This window comes from Schistocerca americana, chromosome X, assembly GCF_021461395.2.
Source record: "Schistocerca americana isolate TAMUIC-IGC-003095 chromosome X, iqSchAmer2.1, whole genome shotgun sequence".
In the NCBI taxonomy this organism is placed as follows: Eukaryota; Metazoa; Arthropoda; class Insecta; order Orthoptera; family Acrididae; genus Schistocerca; species Schistocerca americana.
Genome location: NC_060130.1, coordinates 564,656,575 through 564,684,130, shown reverse-complemented (window position 1 = coordinate 564,684,130; position 27,556 = coordinate 564,656,575).

The window sequence follows — 27,556 nt, the reverse complement described above, 5'->3', positions numbered from 1 at the left end:
AATTACACCTAGCGGCTTTCCCATCGAACTATTTATCGGGATCCTAGATAGTCCATCAATGCCCCAGCACAACACCGAATTCTTGGCCGTCTTTCAACCAGATGACGTTTATGATCTAATTGTTATTTTTCCTAGTATATATGTTCTCCCCAAGAAGTTTTATGTGCGATTATGCCCCCCCCCCCCCCTCACCCCCTGGCCGTCACATTTACATCTATGTGGTATGGATGGGATCGTGTTCGCCTCTTTCAAGGTGGAAGATATTCTGTTGATACCTAGATATTCTGGTCATGACAGTGTTGATAATTCTCGTCCTTTAACGTTCTTGAAAGGCAACGGCCTTGCTGTAGTGGATACACCGGTTCCCGTGAGATCACCGAAGTTAAGCGCTCTCGGGCGTGGCCGGCACTAGGATGGGTGACAATCCAGCTGCCATGCGCTGTTGCCATTTTACGGGGTGCACTCTGCCTCGTGATGCCAAGTGAGGAGCTACTCGACCAAATAGGCTCCGGTCAAAGAAAACCATCATAACGACCGGGAGAGTGGTGTGCCGACCACATGCCCCTCGTATCCGCATCCTCAACTGGGGATGACACGGCAGTCGGATGGTCCTGGTGGGCCACCTGTGGCCTGAAGACGGAGTGTACGTTCTTGAAATCTGATTATAAGAAAGTGGTGAGTGCAGAAAATCGCAGGATGTTTGTCTTGCTGCGGCTGCAGTTGGCAAATGTCAGTGTTGCCTTCTTCTTCAATCTATTATTATCCCTGTGGCCGAATATTGTGATGTGGTTCCGGTTGTTGCTGTTACTTCTGTCCACTGTACGTTTGCCTTTTAGAACACTGATATGGCTTTCGATCGTATAAATGAAGAATTTCAGCTTCGGCTTTTGTAAGTGATCGGGTTTACTGATGAGGCTCGTAGAGTGTTATCGAACTTCTTCATGGACGTTGCAACCTCGGTGGTTGTGTGTGGGAATTTGAGATCCCAGATTACCATCCGCCGTGGAGTGGCACAGGGGGACCCGCTCTCGATGCTTCTTTCCGTTTTTCAGGGTGGGGGGCTATCTGAAAGGACCCTCGCTATTGGCCCGCATGCGCTGATAATGTAATTGGTTTACACCGTCGATGTGCTGAGATACCTCAGCTGAGCGTTATCATCGATGTCTATAGCTGTGTCCCAGGAGTGCGAATATACGATTGCAGAAGTAAACTTCTTAATTTACAGGGGTGACGATGTATCAGTAATCACGTGGGCCACTGCTTTGGATCGAAATGCATCACTGTGTGTTGTTATTGAGAGTTTTCCACTCGAAATGGCGACTCTCAGTTGGAAATCGGTTACTGATAAGACCCAGGGCAGCAGTTCCGGCAGCAGCTCGGCCCTCATTTCGCTTTGTTTCCTCGTCTCTGTTTTTCTTCTGTATTCCTTCCTTTTACACTACTGGCATTGTTTTGGAAAAAAAAGCCATGTGAGGATGCAGTTAAGTGATGGGAGAGGGGTGAGGTCGGGGAGGAAGAGGAAGAGGAGGAGGAGGAGATTAGTGTTTAACGTCCCGCCGGCAACGAGGTCACTAGAGACGGAGCACATGCTCGGATTAGGGAAGGATCGAGATGGAAATCGTATATGCCCTTTCAAATGAGCCATTCCGGCATTTTCCAGAAACGACTAACAGAAATCGTAGGAAACCTAAATAAGAATGTCCGGACGTAGGTTTGAACAGTCGTCCCAGAATGGTAACGTCTGCGCCACCTCCCTCGGTTGGGGGAGGGGGGGAGAAACGAGGTGTGGGACAGCCATCGTGGGCAGATCTTGAAATTGGACCACTGCCCTCTTGGACTCTACCAGCTTGAAGCTGACTTTGACCATTATTGACTGTTTTAGTAAAATTTATTTCCGGTTTTGCACCCCTATTCAGATACCTTTCTTGAGCTTCTTCAAATTACTTCCAATTTTATAAACAGTGTGCTAAATGTGTCATGTTCGTGTTGGTTCTCTTCATTTCAATGTAAGTTAAAAGATGAAGGTGGTTTAGCGGTAGAATATATTTCCCGTTTTGCACCCAAATTCAGAAACTTCTGTTGTGCTTCTTCTAATTATTCTTATTTCAATGTAAGTTAAAAAGAAGTTCATTTATCGGTATAGCGCGTGTCGGAATATGGATATGTAGCGGGTTCGTATCTCGGTCTGACCACGAAGTTTTCATTCTTTGTTGTAACATAGTCTTAACCTCTCAATGATGTGAGGGATCGCGAGAAAGAACACTGATTTGAACTCCACGTTAAAATGTAGGTGCTCTTTCTTCCCTTAGATAAATGGGGTAGGCTAGGGCATGCAAATCCCGAAGCGGCGTCCAATAGAAAGAGCTGCTCCAGGCCACTGAGGTACACTAAATTATTATTATCATCTGTATACGTAATTAAGCTTGTACCGAACCCACAGAGTCAAGAACTACTCTCACTTGTCGGGACTTTTTAACGGTGTGTCTTCTTCCTCCTTGGTTTCCATTGCTCAGCTTTCTGTGGTTTGCAAGTTCTACTGGCAGTGCGGACGACACCTGTTGAATTTATTGTCGACAGCAGGTAAACTCACCCCAAAGATATTTGCCTTTCCTGTCTAGAGCGTTCTCTGCCGTCGGTTATGCCACAGATCCATTCACGTGTACCGGCTCTCACGCAAGCAACTGATAACCATCCTGTGCTAAACGTAGTTTGCAATTTCTATGATTTCTAGTTGCTATCGAGACTGGAAGTCTCCATTCTAGTTTATTCTCCGAAAGTTATCTGTTATTTTTCGAAATTTATATATGTAAAATTACAAGCGCTATCAATAAGATTTGGAGGGAGGCGGAGAAAGAGAGTATTGACTCTTGCGCCCTCCCGCCTCTCACCTCGGGATGGATCTGCCTCAGACTTGTGAAGTACGTCCAGGTTATAACATACCAATTTAGTATGTTTCTACTAACATTAAGTACCATGTTAGTTCTAGTTACAAAAAATAGTATAATAAATAAAGGAGAATAGCAACAGCAGTTTTATACACTAAGAGAGATCATTAGTTGTGAATTTTGAAGCGTAAGTCCTATATTTATGAACTTTTATGCATACAATCATCGTGGGCATTGCCTCACGAAACTTTCGTTCCATTTGGAAGTTATGTCCTTCATCAAAATCAGCATAAGGTGCCACCCGGAAGGGGACGAACACAGTATTGTATTCGCTGTAACATGGATGCAAAAAGCCTCCGAATGCTAACCTGATGAATTACTAGCGGTGCCAGAAAGACATACTGTTTCATTTCAAGAAGGCTGTTGGCTGAAGGCTGGTGTGAAGGAATAAGACTTCCAACACATCTGACGCATAACTTAAGTGTTATAAATAAGGGGACTGCTCAGGCCAGTCTAGGATCTCTGCATTCCTAGGTGCGTTTCTGCTATGAACTGCAGTGTGAGTCTTCATTTTTCCTGCAAGACTAAATTTCTTTGTTCCCGAGTGATGAAGAGTATGAGAACACAGTCTACTATTCCTGCCACACACTGGCGATAAGTCAGCCTCCTTTCAACAACTACCATCTCAGTTCTGGTGTCACATGCTATAGCTCACCATACCACGATACAAGGAACTGGAGAAGTATGGAACTCTAAACTCGGTGTTTCCTGAGACCTTTCATGAGGTCGTAACTAGACACTTTGATGTCGATCACACCGACGAGAGACTCACGGCTGAGCAGAGAATTCCACTCAATTAGTAAAGTGGTTTAGGTTCTAGAACAAGCAAGTCTCACCTGTCTGCAATATGCTGTAAACTTTAAATGAAGCATGGCAGTTCCAAATCTCAAACGAGCTTCCATTAATATACAGTGCAAAATAAATAAATAGTCACTATTGTGATACCACCTGCGACGCAGAAGTTTGAAATTTGAATCAAACATGTCTACTGCCTCTATCCGTAATGGTGGAAAAGCATGGTGACCATCGATGTCACTCTCGGGCTCCGTGACGCTTCAGGCACCAAAGTGCCAACACATGAAATGTGGGTTAATGATGTCACATTGGCAACAACCGTCAACAAAATTCTGCCCAAGGCCACTGTGGACATGTCACAGGATGGGAAGTACGTCACACTCCCTCATAATCACATCTCACTGCTTCTCTTGACGCCTCTGCGATGGAGGTTAGAACTGCAACGACCAGCGTTGAAAACATTCGGTTTTATTACCGGTGGCTGAGGAAAAGATTTGAAACATGCCGCCTCTCTTAATAGGCTCGAAAATATTTGTGGATGTGACATAAAGCGTGTCTATGAAACAATCCCATGCTTGGGGCGTTCATCTACACACAGTTCGCGGTAAAAAAAAAGGCAGTTATCAATGTAATATGCTACAGACCAATGTTCTGGACAACCACTGAGACTGCTGATACCGCTCGGACGGTTCTGCCGTTCTCTAAAGACATCGTGGGGCTGTAACCCTACTGAAATTCATCTGATCACTTTGGGGTGTAGTGAAAATTCAATTTTATGCTTTGATATACAAGGTAAAACCTTGAGCGGCAGTTCAAAACCAGTCGACGAAATTTCAACATGAACAGTGGCAGCAAAAAGTTTTTATGCATTTTCAGCACTCCTGCTTTGCGACCTCCTGTGGTGTGACCACTTGGGCTTTGTGACATTGACACCTACGTGAATGAAGTGGCGAATGGTCTTTGAAAGAACATCCTACTCAGTAACACCCTTGGTGCCACCCGCCCACCTTTACTGAGCATTTGAAAAATGTACCTTAACAGGGACAGCTAGTCACTGATTATTAGGCCCTGTACTACAGCCTACAATTTCGACATCCCTGGGCTGCGTAGCCTTGACCTATTCCTAGGTGCTTACGAGCAGACAACCCATTCCATGGCCCTCAGATTCCGAAAGACCCGCAAACGGTCGCTAGATAAACATTATAGTGCAACTGAGCTGCATGGTGATGAAGATGTTGCCTACGCGCAGGTACATAGGAATTGGTCAAGGGTTGTCTCTGTACAGCTACGTTTTGACCAACAAAGGTGTGCCGGTGGCACTGTGGGAAACGCCGAACTGGATGGTATTAACTGACTCGAGTTGCACTCAAATTGGATGAGATCACGACCAGTAGCGATGCCGCTCCACTATGGCCGGGAGTTTCAGCAGTGTAGAGGTTTTCAAGAGCGTCATTCTGTTGAATATCGCACTGCAAACTGCCGTTTTTGAATGTGAAACATCTGTCAGTGAAAGCGCTAACAGAAAAAGTAGTTCCATTTGACGTACATTATGTCATAACTTGAGCCCTTTTCTAGTTGATTATGAACGGTGGTATGTTTCAAACGTTTTCTTCAGCCATCCATAAGAAACCCATAAGATGTCAACGCTGAGCTTAACGGTACAAAACTCATCCGCAGAGGCGTCAAGAGATGTGGTGTGATGGGATTAATGGAGGTGGGCGACCTTCCCATCGAATGACATGTCCAAGGAGGCGTTGAGAAAATTGTGATGAAATTTGGTGCCAATATGCGATTAACCAACTTTACATCTCACATGAGCGTCTAAACTCTGGACTTCATTTCTTGTATGTTGACACCTTGCTGTCTGAAGCGTCCCTGAGCTCGAGGATACCTCACAGGACGCCATGGCTTTGTACCATTACTGAGAAACGTTTTAGACACATTTGGAGCAAATTTCAATCTTCTGGGTCGCAAGTAGGGAAAATGACGGAGGTAAAAAATGTGACCCTTTAATTCTTTTGCACAGTGTATGTTCTTGACGTTTCATAGTGACACTGCCTGTAACCTCTGTACAGATTTCGGCTGTCGTCATCTGTTAATTTGTCACAGACCGAAGAACCATCCTACCATATTCTACTAGCTGAGTCTTGTTAGAGGCACCAGATTCTACTCTTCTTGTCACTTTGATGTTGTGTATTCAGATCGTCACCACAATTTCCGTTGGCGATGTGTGAAATCAGTCCGTGAGAGGCTCCCATGGCTCTCATGCCAATGAGTGAACTTTCCTCAACGTATGAAAGACGGCGACTTGCTACAAATGCAGATGCCTGAGGAATGCTTTCTTCCGATGTTCAGAAGCTCCAGGATCGTTATATACACTCAATAGCCGTCATGAAGTTACACAGTTCTTCATCTATTGCGATGGATTTTTCTGTTTTGAAATAACTATAAATTCACATGAGGGAGTATTCTAGTAAACGTGTCCTAGAGCCATGGAAATACTGGACTATCAATCTGGAGCCTTTTGATAAAGATGTTCATGTTATAACAGTTCCCCATTCCATCAGTGTATACACGTGCAAAATATATTACCTACCAATAATTACGTTCAGTGATGTTATGATGAAAGTAACGTAGGTAATGTGAGATGTGCTAGAGGCCTCAGCTGTATGTATTCGTTTGTGCCCTGTACCTTAAGAGTTCAATGATGGATATTTGATTGTAAATTACGTCTATAGTTTACCAACAATATTTAGCGATGGTCAACATTTCAAAGTTGCTGCCCCCATGTCACGCGTCAGAGTATATACTAATATAAAATGATATGGTGCACCGAAACCTTTACATTCGTAGTCATACAATGCCACTGAGACTACCTGCCGCGGTAAACCTTGTGCAACAAGTCGTTGTCGACGACACATCCGAATAGCTAAGCATCATCGACGGACGAATGTTGAACACGAGTGTTTATTGAAGCATTAAATCGTTTGCTAAATCACTGTGTTCTTTTCTGCTTTGCAGCCTTCTCTGAGCCGAGTTCTAAGATTCGCAGCTCAGAAATAATATTTAAATTGTGGAAAAGTGTTGTGTTCCTTATTGTTCCGCTAACCCAACAGAAAGTACACTACTTGCCATTAAAATTGCTACACCACGAAGATGACGTGTTACAGACGCGAAATTTAACCGACAGCAAGAAGATACTGTGAGATGCAAATGATTAGCTTTTCAGAGAATTCTCACAAGGTTGGCACCGGTGGCGACACCTACACCCTGCTGACATGAGGAAAGTTTCCAACCGATTTCTTATACACAAGCAGCAGTTGACCGGCGTTGCCTGGTGAAACGTTGTTGTGATGCCTCGTGTAAGGAGGAGAAATGCGTACCATCACGTTTCCGACTTTGATACAGGTCACATTGTAGTCTATCGCGATTGCGGTTTATCGTATCGTGACATTGCTGCTCGCGTTGCTCGACATCCAATGACTGTTAGCAGAATATGGAATCGGTGGGTTCAGGAGGCTAATACGGATCGCCGTGCTGGATCCCAAAGGCCTCGTATCACTAGCAGTCGATATGACAGGCATCTTATCCGCATGGCTGTAACGGATCGTGCAGCCACGTCTCGATCCCTGAGTCAACAGATGGGGACGTTTGTAAGACAACAGCCACCAGCATGAACAGTTCGACGACGTTTGCAGTAGCATAGACCATCAGCTCGGAGACCAAGGATGCGGTTACCCTTGACGCTGCATCAGACAGGATCGCCTGCGATGGTGTACTCAACGACGAACCTGGCTGGGTGCACGAATGGCAAAACGTCAATTTTTCGGATGAATCCAGATCCCGTTTACAGCATCATGATGGTCGCATCCGTGTTTGGCGACATCGCGGTGAACGCCCATTAGAAGCGTGTATTCGTCATCGCCATACTGGCTGTCACCCGGGGTAATGGTATGGGATGCCATTGCTTACACGTCTCGGTCACTTCTTGTTCGCATTAACGGCACTTTAAACAGTGGACGTTACATTTCAGATGTGTTATGACCCATGGCTTTACCCTTCATTCAATCCCTGCGAAACCCCACATTTCAGCAGGATAATGCACGACCGCATGTTGCAGGTCCTGTACGGGCCTTTCTGGATACAGAAAATGTTCAACTGCTGCCCTGGCCAGCACTTTCTCCAGATCTCTAACCAACTGCAAATGTCTGGTCAATGGTGGCCGAGCAACTGGCTCGTCACAATACGCCAGTGACTACTCTTGATGAACTGTGGTATCGTGTTGGAGCTGCATGGGTAGCTGTACCTGTACACGCCATCCAAGCTCTGTTTGACTCAATGCCCAGGCGTATCAAGGCGGTTATTACGGCCAGAGGTGGTTGTTCTGGTTCCTGATTTCTCAGGATCTACGCACCCAAATTGCGTGGAAATGCAATCACATTTCAGTTCTAGTATAATATATTTGTCCGATGAGTACCCGTTTATCACCTGCATTTCTTCTTGGTGTAGCAGTTTTAATGGCCAGTAGTGTATGTTTCGGAGCCATTGCTTTTCAACACGTCTTCGTACCATTTAGTGAGATGATTTAGTTAATCATGGGGTATGAGGTAACTATGGGTATAGTACGAATGTCTAGCTGCGAAGGAGAAGCGCCAGGATAAGCTGGCCAACGGACTGGCTTTGCCGCTCTTGCTGCTCATACACAGAACCATCTGTTCCTTTTTGGGACTGAGTATCTGCGTACGGGTAATATTATTAATCCTCCACTCACCTTTTGTATTGGCCTGTCTGATATAAGATGAATGACTTCCTCCTCTGTCTTCCTATAAGGCGCCAATTACGTGGCCGGAATATCCAGAGAGATCCGCCGAAAAGCCGATATGCAGACTTTTTAAAAAAAATTATGCGCCAACTTATTCATCACCGGGCAATGTGTCTCATTGAAGAGTGAAATTATTGAGAGGTACTACCACAGTACCAATTTTCACGGTCATAGCTTGCATTTCTTGACATTATAGTTTGGTGGTTGTAGGTATGAATGTCACTTTCTCAGACCATAGCCCAAAAGATCTCGGGTTTGACACTTGGTCTATCCAAGAATTTATATCCGTCATTTACCACATCTGACAGAGATAATTAATGATAAGAAAACCGAGTTTCACAGTGGTCTGGAGTCGACGTTCAAGTGTGTGCCACTGTGAGCTATTTGTTAAGCCTTTTCAGTAACTGGGGGTAAGCAACGGTATATCAACTCACATAGGACCACGCTACTGAAATACGGGTCTCCAAATCTACCCTCTGCATGATGCTAACTTCAGCTTACCTTAATTAAGATCTTAGGACTACCCTTCGCAAATACCTAACACACGGTGTCTGTGAATAGAAATTTCTATTTCTCTTGTTGATGCGTAGGATCTGTAGTTATGCACAACATGCCATTCATCTGTGTAGATGCGTCTTATGTCTAGCAATTATGCGTTTGTTGTTTACACACCTGTGATGTGACAAGAGGGGTGTACAACAATTATAAATGCGTGACTGAAATGGCAAATGGTTCTTGTAAGACCACCAGTGCATCGTTGTTGATTTGAAAAAGTACCTGTACATGGACAGCTAGTCACAGATTTCCGTGCGCTATACGACAGCCGGCCATTTCGACTCCCCTGAGATGAGTAGCCTTGGCCGATTCCTGGGTGCTTGCGGACTGGCAAACCCTTTGACACGCCACAGACTGTGAATGCCTACGAGCATGCGCTGGAGAAGCTGTGCAACGCTATCCACGTGTAGAGTGGGAAAGAGGTCGTCCGCGTGGAGGCACCTAGGAAGTGGTGAAGGGTTGTCTCTGTACAGGCAAACGTTTGCGGTTGGCATTGAGCGTGTTGCCGAACTGGATTATTTTAGACGGACTCGAGTTGAGCTCCTACAAACTGTCGTATTTGAATGTGAAACGTCTAGACTTCTTTTTGTATGTGGCGGCACCTTGCTGTCTGAAGCATCACTAAGCTCGAGAATGACATCACAGTACGCCACGCTTTTACGCGGTTGCTGAGCATTTTTGCACACACAGTTGAGCCGAATTTTAATTTCGTAGGCCGCAATTTGGGAAAATGTTGGGGCTGTAAAAACGTGATCCTTTAACTATTTTGCTCAGAGTATGTTCCTGACGTTACGTAGCGACACAGCTTATAACCTCTGCGTAGACTTCGGCTGTTGCCATCTGTCTATTCGTCAGATTTGTTTGTGCCCTACCATCTTCTCGTGGTGTAGTCCTTTTGAAACCAGCAGAGCCTGCTCTCCTTGACACTTTACTGTTCCGTACTTCTCCCGTCAGCACTTGCCCTGCAGTCACTCAACCTCTACTAACGAACTGTGACATCAGTCAGTAAGATACTACCATGACTCCCACGCTAATTAATGGATGTGTCTCAAAGTATGAAAGATGGTGACCAGCATCACAAGCATATGTCTTAGATGTGTTTTGTAGCGTTCTTCATCTGAAAGGTTCCAGGAACGTTATAAACACTAATTTACCGCATGCAGTTACACCATTTATCATCTGTAGGAATGGATTTTTCTGTTCTGAAAATACCATAAACTCACATGAGGAAGTATTTTAGTAAACGTGCCGTAGAGGCATGGAAATACTGAAGTATCACTTTCTGGGCATGTTGTGAAGACCATCTTACAACAATTTCCCGTTCCGTCGGTGCATGCAAGTCTTCAACATCTTAGGTAACAATAACTGGGTTCAGTGATGTATGACGTATGATGAAAGTAACTGACATAATGTGAGATGTGTTTGACGCTGCAGCTTTATGCATTTGTTTGTGCCCTGTACCTTAACAGTTTCCCGTTAGATATTTCAGTGTAAAATTGGCCCATAGTTTATCAGGAACGCTTAGCGCAGGTCAGTACCAGGATTTGGCTATCCCCTAATGTCACAGTTGAGAGAATAGAATAATATAATTTAAGATGGTGCACAAAACCGTCTACATTCTTAGCTATCCATACCTTGGAGACACCTACCTGTCACTTTATCTGGTAGTGATGCCACGTGCAACATGCTGATGCCGACGACAAATTCGGACAGCTAAGCTGCGTTGACGGGCGAAAGTTGAACTGGGACGTTTATCGATGCTTTAATTCATTTTTTAAACCATTCTATTTTTTGAGATTCGTAGTCTCCTCTGAGAGGTATTCTAATATTCGCAGCTGAGTTATTAATATTTAGAATGAGGAACAGTGCTGCGTTTTTGTTGTTCTGATAATTACGATTAGAGTAAGAAGGTTAACATTACCAACCAGTCAGTAAACAGAGATATGTATGTCAAGTGGATATGAGTACAGATAACACTATTCCTAGCAAACTATTCTGTTGGAAGGAGATGTCAGTGGGTTGACGAAAGTAAGTATGTCGCAAAAGTTTGATTCACCGTACAATTTTCTCTATGAATAATACCACTTAATTTGGTTAATTTCGAAGTTTTGTTAAAGCGCATACAATAGATTAGAATCCTGGAAACACAGTAACTGCACGTAAACTCAAGTGAAAACTCTGAAAAAGTGCTGTAACCTGCAATCTACCTTACTACTCTTCGTGTCATTCCAAATCAATGAGAATGTTTGATGTGAAGCCGCAGGTTAATTCTTTATTATATTATGGCCAATAATGAGTTTTTGATTGTGTCATACGACATTTATTAGCAGAATTGTCTAAATTCTTTTTGGGAACATGCATCAACATGTTACTTCATCACTACTGGGGGATAAAAAGTGACAACGTGGATAGATTGCTTTAAACAAGATAAAACTGTTAGAGACGGATATATTTGAACAGAGAAACTGAGAAGGGTTGTGCATAAATGCAGTTAATACAGGATCTTTGCTTCGTGTAAGACATTAACACTTACCTAGGCATATTTATACCTAATTTGGTTACAACGCTCAGAATGTAGTATACCTATGTTTCGGAATTTGGTTTTTAGTTGTGCACACGTGGCTTATGTCTTCTTCATCTTCTTGTTCCAAGCGCCGTGCCGGTTCTCTAAGAGGCCGGCGTTGTTATACAGGGCTTGGCAATGTTAGTGCTTAGTGGTGGTCGGATGTCCCTCCTGACGGCACCATTCCCCCGAGAGGGAATTCATGTACCCCATCTGCTTGCATCTCGAGTAAATTGCTGTTCAAACCTGAGAACGTCTTCTGAATTTTTGCGTAGGTTGTATCTGTGACGGGACATTGGTACTAGCCAAGTGTTCACCCAATGGACGTGGGAAACCATCTAAAAATCACATCCACGCTGGCCAGCTCACCAGGCCGTTTAGTTAATCTGCTATCCGGATGCGATACGGAACAGGTCGCCTCGGCGAACCATAGTACCGGCACTTTAACGCTCTCGACTGAACGGCCGGTTGTAGTAAGTTGTTACTCTGTGCCAATTATCCAAAAGAATAAGGTATCTTCTAGTACCAGTTCTGATTATTTACAAATGTTTAATGTTGGCAATTGATGTATTTCCTGTACATGATCTACTAGTGTCAAATTCGCTATAATGTACTTTCATTTTCGGATGTGTTCTTTGTATAATACGTTAAACGTTCTGCTGATTGTTTCAAGATATACGTGTTATAGTTTTGTTACACTGTGTGTTTATAGTTGACCTGGATGTAAGGTTTTAAAGATGACTACTGGGTTAATAAGATTGCTTTAATTTTTCCTTATTCATATTGGGGAACTGCTAGGTAAGCCTCTTCCTTCGCAGAATTCAAAATCGTTATGTCTTTAATGTCTTTAATTTGGCCAAAATTGTTGTTAGTGTAAGCTTGTCAGCTGGTTGTATATTCTCTAGCTGAAATGTATAGCATCATACAAAATATTTCCTCTCAGCAGTAAGTTTTAGAAGTTCTTCTGAATATATGATGACATATTTTCGCGTGACACTAGCTAAATATGAAGTTTGCTACTTTACCGTTGTATAGGAGGTCGTGCTGAAAAGTAATCACTCCGAACACATTTTCTGAAAACTCTATGTGCTTTTTATATAAAACAAATTTTAAAACATTCTACGATTTGGTTGTTCACTTCGATTTATTTAGAGGATGGGGTCAAGCCGGTACTGTATGGAGAAATATCGACGAAAATGCGCACAATGCGCCGGTTTTTCTGCAGATGTCGCAAGGCTCATGTGTGGTCTGGCATTGCCGTGGTGAAAGAGACGTAGTTCCATGTGTGAACGAACTCTTCGAATTTGTGCTTTTAGCTTTCTCAGTGTCTGCTTCTCACGCACTGACGTAATAACTTCACATACCGGCATATTACAAGCTACATTTTAGAGTCGTCTAGTGAGAGTGTTGCAAGCTGTAATTTCCATGATATGTAGTACCTTAACTGATATTGAGAACGAATATAGAATTCGGAAACTTTGTTTTTCAACACGGCCACGAAGTATGAATGGGAAGTGGTCAGTTACTCACGTGGTACATGGGGGCTATTGGTATAATATGAAAGCCAAGGCAAAGCAAGGGGCAAGCTGTACAAAGGGATGGCTTTTCTCCACGACTACACTTTAATGCTCTCTGTACAGTGCACAGATTCACATACCCTGTTTTGCTCATGAAAATTTGTCTGTGAACGATACTGTGTCCCTCCCCCATCCCCCCACCTACCCTTTTCTATCAGCCTGACATGAAATGAATGACTTTCTCCTCATTCTTCATATAAGTTAACCAATAAGTGATTAAAGTTTTCAGATTGACTGTGATGCAAGTTCCTACATGGAGCCGGTATGAAAACTTTTACAAGAAAGGTCAACGTCAAGTCATTCATCATCTGGAAATGTGTCGCATTAAATGGTGAATATGTTGAGTGGAACTGATGCAGTACCGAGTTCCATGGTCGTAGTTTGACTTTCTTGATGTCATAGTTTGATGGTTCAGGGTCTCAATGTCAAACAGCAAAGCCGCAGTTCCGAATGTTTAGTAGTCTGTCCTTGAATTTGTTTCTGTCTTTTATCACGTCTGACAATGTTTAATAATAAGATAAAAGCGGAGTAGCACAGTGATCTGGAGTCCACATTAAACTATGTGTATGCTGTAAACAGCTTGTAAAGTGTCGTCAGTAACTGGAAGTAGACAACGGTATACCTCCTTCTGTAAGAAAAAATGGTTCAAATGGCTCCGAGCACTATGGGACTTAACAGCTATGGTCATCAGTCCCCTAGAACTTAGAACTACTTAATCCTAACTAACCTAAGGACATCACACAACACCCAGTCATCACGAGGCAGAGAAAATCCCTGACCCCGCCGGGAATCGAACCCGGGAACCCGTGCGTGGGAAGCGAGACCGCTACCGCACGACCACGAGCTGCGGACCCTTCTGTAAGACCATAGTATTCAAATATTGGTCTCCAGATGTACCATCAGGATGATGTCAGCTTCACCTTAACTGAATAATAATTTTATGACTACCCTTCGCAGATACCTACACACATGGCTTGTGCGAATGAAAATTTCTCCTCAATGGAGTGTGCGATCTATAGGGATGGACAATATACCATTTATCTGTAAAAATGGCATCTGTTGTGTATCTATTATACGTATGCTATTTACATAACTGTGGTGTGACAATACGGTTTGCGACATGACACATGCATCACTGAAATTTCAAATGGTTCTTGTAAGTCCACCAGTGCGTCTTTGCTGAGTATTTTAAAAACGCATCTGTACACGAAGAGCTATTCACTTGTTACTTGGCGCTTTGTGACAGCCGAGTTTGGTAGTCTTGATCGATTTGTAGGTGCTTGCGAAGGGACAAATCCTCTACATCCCTCGACTCCGAAGCCCCGCAAAGAGTCACTATTGGAGCATTGTAGCGCTGCTCATCTGCAGGTTGGCGTAGAGTTTGCCTGGCTGCAGGCAATTAGGAATCGGTCAAGAGTTTATTGTCTCTCTGCAGTTACATTATGCTCAGCAATGGTGTGCGGATGGCACTGAGGGAGCTGGCGAACTGGACGGTCTAAGACGGACTCGAATGCCACTCCAAATGGGTGACATCACATTCAGTGACGTTGCTGCTCCACGAGGTCCGAGTGCGTTATCAGTGTCAGAGGTTTTCAAGAAAGTCGTACTGCTGCATTTCGCACTGCAACCCGTCGGTTTAGAATGTGAAAATCTCTCAGTGAACGCACAGAAGGAAAGAGTAGTTCCATTGACGTCCTTTATGCCACCTCTTCAGTCCTTTTCGTGTCGATTCTGCGCGGCGGATTGCATCGAATGTTTTCATCAATCAACCATAACAAAGCCGCCCGATGTCAACGCTGGGCGTCACGATTCTAACCTCCATTGCAGAGGGCCAAGAGATATTCTTATACGTGTATAATGGGTGGTCGGGAAGGGGGCGATTTTCCCATCGAGTGGCACGTCCACGGTGGCATTCGGCAGCATTATGGTGAAATTTGCTGCCAATATGAAAAAATTAACCCACCTTACAATTCACACGAACTTCTGAGTTCTGGACGTTTTTCCGTGTATGTCGACACCTTGTTGCCTCAAGCGTCGCTGAGCTTGAGAATGGCGTCATAGGGCGCCATTAGTGAGGAAGGTCGTCGACATTTTGATCTAAATTTCAATCCTATAGGTCACAATTTGGGAAAGTGAGTGGTCATGACCGTTTAATCATTTGTGCAGTGTATATCAAGTAGTGAGAATTTGGCTTTTGCCAGCGGTCTATTCGTCAGATACAGAAGAGTCATCCTACCATCTTCAGCTGTAGTAGTCGTTTTGGAAGCACCAGCGTCTACTTTTCTTCCCACTTTAATGTTGTGTACTTATCTCGTTACCACTTGTGGTGTGATCATTGAACTACAGCTAACGGTCTGCGCCATGAGTCAGTTTGATACAAGCATTACTCTCATTCCTCTGATTGTACTTTTCTCAAAGTATGGAAGGTGATGAGTAGCTGCACATGAATGGTCCTCAGATATACCCTGCTGCGATCTTCACCTGAGAAGTTGCAGGAACACTATAAACACTCAACAATGGTCATGTAATTACACAATTCTTCATCTATAAGAATGGCTTCTCTGCTCTGAAAATACCGGTTATAAGCTCACCGTAGGAAGTACTTTAGTAAACGTATCCTACAGGCATGGAAATACTGGAATATCGGTTTGGATGTGTACGCTCAAGATGTTCATGGCATAACATCTTCCCGTTTCGTCAGTGTATACACGTGTTCAATATTTTAGGTAAGAATAATTATGTTTAGTGATATTGGTACAATGAAAGCAACTGAGGTAACGTGAGATGTGCTTAAAACTTAAGCTTTATGCATTCGTTTCTGCTCCGTACCATAAAAGTTCCCTGTTGTAAAATTGACCGTAAATTGCGTCTGTAGTTTACCACGAATGCTTAGCTAACATCAACATCTACACAATAACTAGCCTAATGTCACAGTTGAGATAATATTGTAATATCTACATTTACGTCTACATGGATATTTCACAATTCACCGCAAGGCGCGTGGCGGAGGGTGTCCCATACCACAACTAGTCATATTCTTTCCAGTCATACTTGTAAATAGAGCATGGGAGAAACGACTGTCTGTGTACCTCCGCACGAGTCATAATTTCTCGTAACTTACCTTCGTAGTAGTCCTTAAGGGAAATGTATGCTGGAGGCAGTAGAATCGTTCTGCAGTCCGCTTCAAATTCAGGTTCTCTAAATTTTCTCGATAGTGTTCCTCGAAAGGAATGCCTCCTTTCCTCCAGGGATACCAATTTCAGTTTTTGAAGCATGTCCGGGACCCTTGTGTGTTTTCCGAACATACCATTAACAAATCACGCAGTCGGTCTCTGAACTGCTTCGATGTCTTCCTTTAATCTGAACTCGTACAGTCCCCAAACACTCGAGTAGTACTTAAGAATGAGTCGCAGTAGCATCCTATATATCATTACCTTTTCAAGAATTCTCCTAGTAAAGCGAAGTCGATCTTTCGTCTTCCATACCACAATCCTAGCGTGCTCTTGCCACTTCATACACCTTTGTAACTTTTGGCCCAGATTTTTAAACGATGTTTTCTGTCAAGCAGGACACTACTAATGCTGTTGACGAACATTACATGTTTTTTTTTTTTTTGCTACTCTTCCACATTAACTGACACTTTCCTACAATTAGGGCTCACTGCCACTCATCACAGCAACTGGGAATTCTGTGTAAGTCATTTTGTATCCTTCTACAGTCACTCAACTTCAACATCTTACAATGCACCACAGCATTATCAGCAAACAACCGCAAATTAGTGCCCATACGGTCCGATAAATCACTTTTGCATATAGGGAATAACAGTTGTCTTATCACAATTCCCTGGGCCACTTCTGAAGCTACCCTTGTCGCTGATGAACATTCGCCGTCGAGCACAACATACTGTGTTCTATAATTTTAGAAGTCTTCGGGCCACTCACATGTCAATGAACCTGTTCCATATGCTCGTACCTTCTTGAACAGCATGCAATGAGCCACTGTGTCAAACGTTTTCCGGAAATCTAAAAATATGGAAACTACCTGTTCCACTTCATCTATAGTTCCTGGTATATCATGTGAGAATAGGGCAAGCTGAGTTTCTCATGAGCGATGCATTCTAAAACATTGCCGACTTATGGAAATAAAATTCTCGGACTTAAAAAAATGTTATTGTATTCGCAATGGATGTGTGTTCCAGGATTCTGCAGCAAACCGATGTTACCGATATTGGTCTATAATTTTGTGGGTTCGTCTTTTACCCTTCCTATATACAGCAGTCACCTATGCTGGTCCCGGCGGAGGTTCGAGTCCTCCCTCGGGCATGGGTGTGTGTGTTTGTCCTTAGGATAATTTAGGTGAAGTATTGTGTAATCTTAGGGACTGATGACCTTAGCAGTTAATTTCCATAAGATTTCACACTCATTTGAACATTTTTCTCCTGTACCTTTTTCCCGTGGCGTGGGACTTTGCGCTGCAATAAATGCAAGCTAGATTAGGAGTCATTGCTGTAGAGTTCTCTTTGGAAAACCGAATAGGGGTTAAATCTGGACGTGGTGACTTATTTGTTTTCAACTCCTTCAGTTGTTTCTCTACGTCAGGAAATCTTATCACAATATCGTCCATACGGGAGTCTGTTCTATGGTCAATGAATGCTATCTTTTTACGATTTTCATGCGTCAAAGATTTCTTAAATGTGAAATTTAAAACTTCGGCTTTCGTTTTGCGATCTTGAACTGCCACGCAAGTCTGGACGACAAGTGACTACATGTAAGACTTAGACCCACTTAGCTATTTTATTTAAAAAGATAATTTTTTCGGGTTTGCTGTCAAATCTTCTGCTAAGGTATGTCTGGAACCGCGCAACCGCTACTATCGCAGGTTCGAATCCTGCCTCGGGCATGGATATGTGTGATGTCCTTAGGTTAGTTAGGTTTAAGTAGTTCTAAGTTCTAGGGGACTGATGACCTCAGAAGTTAAGTCCCATAGTGCTCAGAGCCCCTTTTTGCTAAGGTATGACGATGGTAGTTGTATGCTTCGCTTATAGATCCTTTCATTGACGCACTAATTTCTACTGACATGAGGTGGTGCATGGAACCCTGTACATTCGTAGCTGTCGAAAGTCACAGAGAGAACTACCTGTCGCTTTACTCGTGAATGATGTCACGTGCAAAACGTCGACACCAACGGAAGATCGTAACAGCTGAGCTGCGTCGACGGACGAAAGTTCAACTTGAGTTTTTATCGGTGGTTGAAATCGTTACTATATCATTCTGCTCCTTAATGCTTCCTAGTCACCCATGAGACATATTATAATATTCGCAGCTGAGTATTAATGTTTAGAATCAGGAACAGTGTTGTGTTTCTTGTCGTTCCGGTTATTACGATGAGAACAATAAGGTTAATATTATCAATTATTCTAGAAATAAAGATATGAGTATGGAGTGGATATCCGCTATCACGAAGGATAACTTTAATCCAAGCAACTATTTTGTAGGATGACGATTACTTTTTTAAGCACGTACTGATGTTAATGGCGTGAACACAGTAATTATGTGGCAACAGTTTTATTCACAGTACAAATTTTTCCATTAAGAAATACCCTGTTTTGGTTAATTTCGAGTTTTGTTAAAGCTCGTGCGTTAGATAACAGAGGCGGATCTATAGTAACTGCTCATGTAAGCAAGCCCAAATTTGCAATCTACGTAACTACCCTTCGTGTCTTTCCAAATGATGAGTTTTTGATTGTTTTCCCTGACATTCATTAGTAGAATTTCGTAAATACCTAGTGGGTACATGTATCAACATTTTACTTTATCACTGCCGAGGCATAAGAAGTGATAACGTGCGTAGATTGTTAGTCGAGACAAAATGTCTAACTGTTGTAGACGAGTATATTTAAACAATGAAACTAAGAAGAGCTGTACATACATGTAGATACTGCCAGTGTTTTGCTCCATACAAAAATTATCACCTATTTGATAGAATTTGAGATTAATTAGGTCACAAGTATCAGACTGTACCATGTATTTGTTTCGGATGATAGGTTTCTAGCTGTGCTCACGTGTTTTCTATCTTATTCCTTGTCCATTGCCAATTCTCTGCGGAGTCGGCACTGTTATTCAGGTCTTGGAAGCGTTAGTGATGATTGGCGGCCAGATGTCCTTCCTAACGTCGCCACTCCACACCGCACGCAATTTGTGTATTCCAGCTGTCTACACCTAAAGTAAATTCATGTTATAGTTTTTAGAATGTTTCCTAAGTGATTTCGTGTGTAGTATGTGAGGCGGGACATTGGTGTCAGCCCAGTATTTACCCAGCTGGTTGTGGGAAATTGCCTAAAAACCGCATCCAGACTGGCCAGCACACCAGCCTTCGTCGTTAATCCGCAAACCGGAATCGATATGGTGCAGGTCGCGTCATCCAGTCTTGGTACTGGAGCGTTAGCGCACTCAGCTTTACGGCCGTTTACTTCCATGTTCTGATGTACTCCTTATGCGCTATTCCGAAACGTCTGCTATTTGTTACCAGATATGCGCCGTGTAATTGTGGTGTATTGCTTTACTATACTTCCTTATTAATAGTAGGGAGCTTGTGGGTATGCTTCATTTTATTCATCTCATTTAGCGTTAGTGTGGATTTCAAAACCGTTATTTCTTCATTACCTTGAATGTTGGCAAGCTCTGTCGTTAGCGTAATCTTCTCAGTTTGTTGTGTAATTTATATCGGTCTTTCAAGAATTATATAACGTTATAAACAATAGTTTCTCTCATCAGCTGTACCAGTTCTCCTGAGTGTGTGATGACTCATTGTCGCGTAATGCAAGAAGAATGGGAGTTTTGCTACTTCATCATCGTGTACGATATCATGCTAAAAGCTAACAACTGCGAATTTTTTATGTGGAAACTATTAAAGCTTTGCACAGGAAACAAACTTTAGAAGCATTCTACATTTTTATTATTCACGTCGATAAATTTATTTTTCAACATAGACACCCTGGCGACCGGCACATTTCTCCAAACAAGAGACCAGTCTCTTGATACCGTTACTGTAGAATGTTTGACTTAGTGGACGCAGCTACAATTTCACCTATGCCTCCACCATTACATCGGTGTTAAAGAGAGCTCCTCGAAGGCGTTCTTTAAAGTTTTGAGACAGATGGTAAGTGGATGCGGCCAGGTCTTGACTGTATGGAGAATGGTCTATGAGGGTTAGCCCAAGGCATCGGATTTCTACGGATGTGGCAGTGCTCGTGTGTAATCTGGCATTCTCATGCTGAAAGAGAGGGTGCTCCATGTGTAGACTTGCTCTTCGAATTCGTGCTTTCAATTTTCTGAGGGCCTGTTTGTTACGCCCCAACATAGCTACGTTACACACTGCCATGTTACACGCTATCGTTCGGAGCGCTCTGAGATCAGAGTGCTGCAGCTTGTGTCAGAGAAGCGGGAAATTCGACCGAGTAATATATATGACGTGTAGTGTCTCAACCGATATTGAAAACGAATGTGAATTTTGGAGAAATTACTTTTTAACACGCTCACGTAGTACGACTGAGCACTGATCAGTTACTCACATGGTATGTGGTAATTATTGGTGTAATATAAATGTCTGGTTGCCAAGGCGAAGCAGCAGGGCAGGCTGTCCGAAGGGCTGGCTTCGCTCCACGACTACAATCTCGTCCTCCTGCACAGTGCACAGAACCACCTACTACGCAATTTTTGGGGCTGGAAATCTGCCTACAGGTCATAAACTCCCACCCCCCACCCCCCCCACCCCTCTAGTCTTGAAATAGCCTGACATGAAATGAATCACTTCTTCTTATTTCTTCTTATAAGTATCCGATTATGTGGCTGGAAATTCCAGAATTACTGTGAGAGAAGTCTCTACATGGAACATCTCCGGAACAGCCAATGTCATGAGTTTTACAAAAAAGCGTCAACGAAGAGTCATTCATCAGTAGGAAACATGACACACTGGAGGGATAATTTGTTGATAAGGAATGCCGCAGTTTCACGTTTCATTATCGGAGTCTGATTCTCTTTAGTGCTCAGCATCTCAATATCAAACAACCAGAGCTAAGGTCCAAAGCTCTCGTTCGACCCCTGGCCTCTCCTATAATTTGTATCTGTCATTTATCACGTCTGGCAACGTTTATAATGAAACGGAAATCGAGTTTCACAGTGATATGGAGTCAACGCAAATGCGTTGTCCCTGGTAAAAGGATTGGTAAGTCGGTACAGTATCTGGAGTTAGGCAACGGTATACCACTTTTGCTCTACGCAAATAAACTACTGGGCTTCAAATCTCCGCCAGGCATGATGTCAGCTTCACTTTATCTTAATTAAAATTTTATTACTACCCTTTGCAAATAGCTACACACATTGCTTCTGAGAATGAAAATTTCTCCTGTTGATGTGTAGGATCTGTAGTTATGCGCAATATACCATTCATCTGTAAGGATGGCGTCTTTTTCTAGCAACTGTGCGTTTGTTATTTACACACCTGTGGTATGACAAGAGGGATGGGATGGGTCACTAACACTTGCATGAATGAAATGACAAATGGTCCTTATAAGAACACCCGCTCATTGTTGTTGAGTATTTTAAAAAAGTACCTGTACATTGACATCTAGCCACTGAGTACTAGGCACTGTACGACAGCCGGCCATTCCGATACCCTTGACCTGAGTGGCCTTGACGTATTCCTAGATGTTTGGAGGCAGGCAAACCCTTGGACACAACTCATGAGTCTGAATGCCTGCAAGCAGGCGCTAGAGAAGCAGTGTAGCGCTACTCAGCAGTAGGCTGTCGAAAAGTTTGTCTGGATGCTCTCACCTAGGAATCAGTCGAGGGTTGAATCTGCACAGGTACATTTTGCTCAACAAAGGTATTTGGGTGGCATTGAGGGTGGATGGTCTTAGACTCACTCTCGTTACACTCCCAAGCAGTGAGATAACTTTTAGTGGCGTTGCTAATCTACGATGTCCGGGAGTGTCACAGTTCTCCGAGAACGACATTACGTTGCATATCGCACTGCAAAGTGTTGTTTTCGAATGTGAAAAATTTGAGCTCAGAATCGTATGCCATGTGTCGACACCTTGCTGCTTAAGAGTGACGTCAAAGGATGCCACCCTCTACACCATTACTGAGAAAGGTTCTAGACACGTTTGGGCCAAATTTCAATCTTGTAGGTCACAATCTGGGAAAATGACGGGGTTGTAAAAACATGACCTTTTAATCCCTTTCCTCAAGTTATGGTGCTACGTGACGTAGTGACACTGCCGGTAACCTCTGTGCAGACTTCGGTTGTCGTTATTGCTCAGTTCGAAAGAGAAAGAGACAGTAGAACCAGTCTACCATCATCTGGTGGTGTAGCCATTTGGAAAGTACCAGTGCCTACTCTTCCGTCCACTTCATTGTTGTGCACTTGCCTCGTCATCACTTGTTCTGTATTCACTGACCTACAACTAACTGTGTGAGACGTAAGTCGGAACGCCCGCATCTCGTGGTCGTGCGGTAGCGTTCTCGCTTCCCACGCCCGGGTTCCCGGGTTCGATTCCCGGCGGGGTCAGGGATTTTCTCTGCCTCGTGATGGCTGGGTGTTGTGTGCTGTCCTTAGGTTAGTTAGGTTTAAGTAGTTCTAAGTTCTAGGGGACTTATGACCACAGCAGTTGAGTCCCATAGTGCTCAGAGCCATTTGAACCATAAGTCGGAACGATTCTCTATTGACTCTGAAGCCAATGATTGGACATTCCTCAAAGTATGAAAGATGGTAACTATCTGCACATGCAATTGTGTCAGCTAAGCCTCGTTGCGATCTTCCACTGAGAAGTTCCAGGACCGCTATAAATACTCAGTTACTGTCATGTAGCTACACCATTCTTCATGTGTAGGAATGGGTTTTCCTGTTGTGAAAAGCCGACCGGAGTGGCCGCAGGGGTCTAGGCGCTACAGTCTGGAACCGCATGATCGCTACGGTCGCAGGTTGGAATCCTGCCTCGGGAAAGGATGTGTGTGATGTCCTTAGGTTAGTTAGGTTTAAGTAGTTCTAGGATCTACGGGACTGACGACCTCAGCAGTTAAGTCCCATAGTGCTCAGAGCCATTTGTTGTGAAAATACTGAATTTGAAGGCCACATAAGGAAGTATCTTAGCAGATAAATCGTCCTATAGGCACGGAAATACTAGACTATCGGTTTGCAGCCGTGCGATCAAGACGTTCATTGTAAACAATTCCCCGTCTCGTCAATGTGTATAAGTTTTCAGTATATTAGATATTATTAACAGCGTTGAGTGACGTTTGTATGACAAAAGTAACTGACATAATATGTGATATGCTTCACACTACAGCTGCATGCATTCAATTCTGCCTTGTACCTCAAAAGTTTGCTGTGGGACATTTCATTGTAAACTGAGTCTATTAGTTTACCAGAAATGTTGAGCGAACGTCAGCAACAACACAGTGCTATTCTGTAATGTCGTAGATGAGACGATATAGTGTTATGACATGTGATGGTGCACCGAACCCTGTATATTCGTAGCTATCCAACGCCACCGAGGCAACTACCTGTCGCTTCAACCGAGAGTGACGTCATGTGCAACAGGTCGATGCCGACGAGGAGTCCAAACAGCCGATCTGCGTCGACGGACGAAACCTGAACTGGGGTGTTTATCGGTGCTTTAAGCCGTTTGCTAAGTCATTATGTTCTTTTGCGCTTCATAGTCTCTTCTGTGATCTGTTCTAATATTCTAAGTTAGGCTATTAATATTAAAAATGAGGAACAGTGTCCTTGTTTTTTCCGTAATTACGATGAGAAGAATAGTGTTAACATTATCAGTTTTTCAAGAAATAGAGATATGTATATGTAGTGGATATCTGCAGTCAATACGGATAACTTTATTCCTAGCAACTATTCTGTGGGCAGAATATGGCTTTTTAATAACGTATTGATGTCATCTGGGTGGTGGAACTAACCATATGGTAAAAGTTTGATTACAGTACCAATTTCTGCAGTAAGAATACCTCATATTTTAGATAATTTCGTAGTTTTGTTAAAACGCATGCTGTAGGTTAGAGTGTTGGATCTACTATAATAACTGCACAGGATGGTCAATGATGATTTTTCGACTGAATCCTACGACATTCATTAGTAGGACTGTGTAATCCCATTAATGGGGGGCAGGGTAAACATGTTACTCCATCATTACTCCGGAATAAAAAGTAGCAACATGCATTGATTGTTGTAAACAAGATTAAACAGTTAAAGGTAGATATACTTGAACAGAGGAACTAACAAGGGGAGGCCGCCAGTTGTGAAATTCAGATTCGATTCATACTGGACATAATAAAAGCTCATTACCAGAGGTGTAATGTGGCAAAGCACCAAGATGCACTTCTCAGCCGTTGTCGAGAAAATCGACAGTTAAAAGAAACCGTTGCGGGGAAATGCTCTCAACGATTAATAATTTTCTACAGCGTCGTGGCGCAGTGGTAAGCGCTCTGGTTCATAGTCCGAAAGTCGCCGGATCTAATCTCGCGCCATGCAGCATTTCTTTTATTATTTGTTTTTAGTAATTCAAATGTATATATATATATATATATATATATATATATATAATTCCTGGCAATCAGTTGCAACAATTATGCATATAATAAGTTGATGAAAGTCGTTTGTCGTGGAAAAATAATACTTGAAATAAAACACAATATCACAGATAATATTCAAGTGGATACAATTTATTGAAAAGTTCGGTATATACTCGCGCATAATTAACAATTAGTGACCAGAAGTAGCTGGAGTATCGCACGAACCAGAGTGATAGTTATCATAGAAACATGGAAAGCAGAAAACAGCACGACATCGAGCGCATCGTCGATTTCATTAATGTCTATCAGTTCCTCAACATGAACGAGGGCGTTTTCGGCGAGCATTTGCAGCGTATTCTGGAACATTTCTTCCCCAATTACCATGGCTTCTTCGTTGACTGATGATGACGGTTCTGCTGCGATGCGATTACTGTTACGAAGGAGGCTTTCAAAATACACCAGCGCATCTTTCAGTTGTTGTTTCGCCACTTCACTGAATATAGAATCTTCTTCGATCACATCACATTCATGCGAAGGGCCCGGATCACTCTCTAATTGTACCGCCTCCATTTTTCCGTTTGTTTAACAGGGTGTACCAAAGCTCTCACGTACACACTGATATTCGACCATGTTATAAGTTGCGCTAGGGACCGCATCTACCTTCTTTCGATGTTAGCGGGCAACTACGCTGTTATGCGGCGGCTCGTTTCTGCCCATTCCACATCTGTCCTTCAAGTGTAACGAGCGAGTAACGGAGTTTATATTTCATACCTGCCACAGCAAATTTGTGTTCGTGGGGTCTCTACTCTAATTCGAACGTTTGACTTACACTATACGTATTCGTTTCGGAATATCATTTCTACGTCTTCCGTTAACTACACGTGGTAAACATTATGATGACAATTAATAACATTTGTGAAATACAACTTTGTTTGCGGAAAACATAATGATGTTCGAAGTCGCCAACTTTCAACAACTTATTGTATGCATAATTATTGCTACTGATTGCCGGGAATTATATATATATATATATATATATATATATATATATATATATATATATATATATATATATATATATGTGTGTGTGTGTGTGTGTGTGTGTGTGTGTGTGTGTACATTTGAATTACAGAAAACAAATAATTAAAAAAGTTGCATGGCGCGAGATTCGATCCTACGACCTTTGGATTACGAACCCGAGCGCTTACCGCTGCGCCACGACGCTGTAGAAAGTTTGCAATCGCAGAGAGTATTTCACCTCAACGGTTTCTTTTAACTGTCGATTTTCTCGACAACGGCTGAGAAGTGCATCTTGGTGCTTTGCCACATTACGCCTCTGGCCATGAGCTTTTATTATGCGCAGTATGAATCGAATCTGAATTTCACAATTGGCGGCCTCCCCTTGTAAGAGGTACTGTATATAATAGTAGTTATTATAGCTTTTTTGCTTCATACAAAAAATTAACACTTAGTTGGTGGCATTTATGCCTCATAAGTCCACGATAGTCAGAATGTACCATGTGTTTGTTTCAGCAGAAAGATCTTTCAGTTTCATTTACGTAATTTATATATTTTCTTATCTTCTTCTTCCTGGATTCCTGCCATTTCCCTACGGGGTCAACATTGTTATACAGGTCTCAGCAATGTTAATGATGATTAATGGATAGATGTCCTTCTTCATGCTATCATTCCCCACGTAACCAAGTTTGTGTACACCATCTATTTGCGTCCAGAGTAGATTCATGTTTAAGCATGAGACTGTTTCCTAATGTTTGCGAAGGTAGTCTTCCCCGGTGAACCATGGACCCTGCCGTTGGAGGGGAGGCTTGCGTGCCTCAGCGATACAGATAGCCGTTCCGTAGGTGCAACCACAACGGGGGAGTATCTGCTGAGAGGCCAGACAAACGCATGGTTCCTGAAGAGCGGCAGCAGCCTTTTCTGTAGTTGCAGGGGCAACGGTCTCGATGGTTGACTGATCTGGCCTTGTAACACTAAGAAAAACGGCCTTGCTGTGCTGGTACTGCGAACGGCTGAAAACAAGGGGAAACTATAGCTGTAATATTTCCCGAGGACATGCAGCTTTACTGTATGGTTAAATGATGATGGTGTCCTCTTGGGTAAAATATTCCGGAGGTAAAATAGTCCCCCATTCGGATCTCCGGCCGGGGACTACTCAAGAGGACGTCGTTATCAGGAGAAAGAAAACTGGCGTTCTACGGATCGGAGCGTGGAATGTCAGATCCCTTAATCGGGCAGGTAGGTTAGAAAATTTAAAAAGGGAAATGGATAGGTTAAATTTAGATATAGTGGGAATTAGTGACGTTCGGTGGCAGGAGGAACAAGACTTTTGGTCAGGTGAATACAGGATTATAAATACAAAATGAAATAGGGGTAATGCAGGAGTAGGTTTAATAATGAATAAAACAATAGGAGTGCGGGTAAGCTACTACAAACAGCATAGTGAACGTATTATTGTGGCCAAGATAGACACGAAGCCCACGCCTACTACAGTAGTACAAGTTTATATGATAACTAGCTCTGCAGATGACGAAGAAATTTAAGAGATGTATGATGAAATCAAAGTAATTATACAGATAGTGAAGGGAGACGAAAATTTAATAGTCATGGGTGACTGGAATTCGGTAGTAGGAAAGGGGAGAGAAGGAAACGTAGTAGGTGAGTATGAATTAGTGCTATGAAATGAAAGAGGAAGCCGC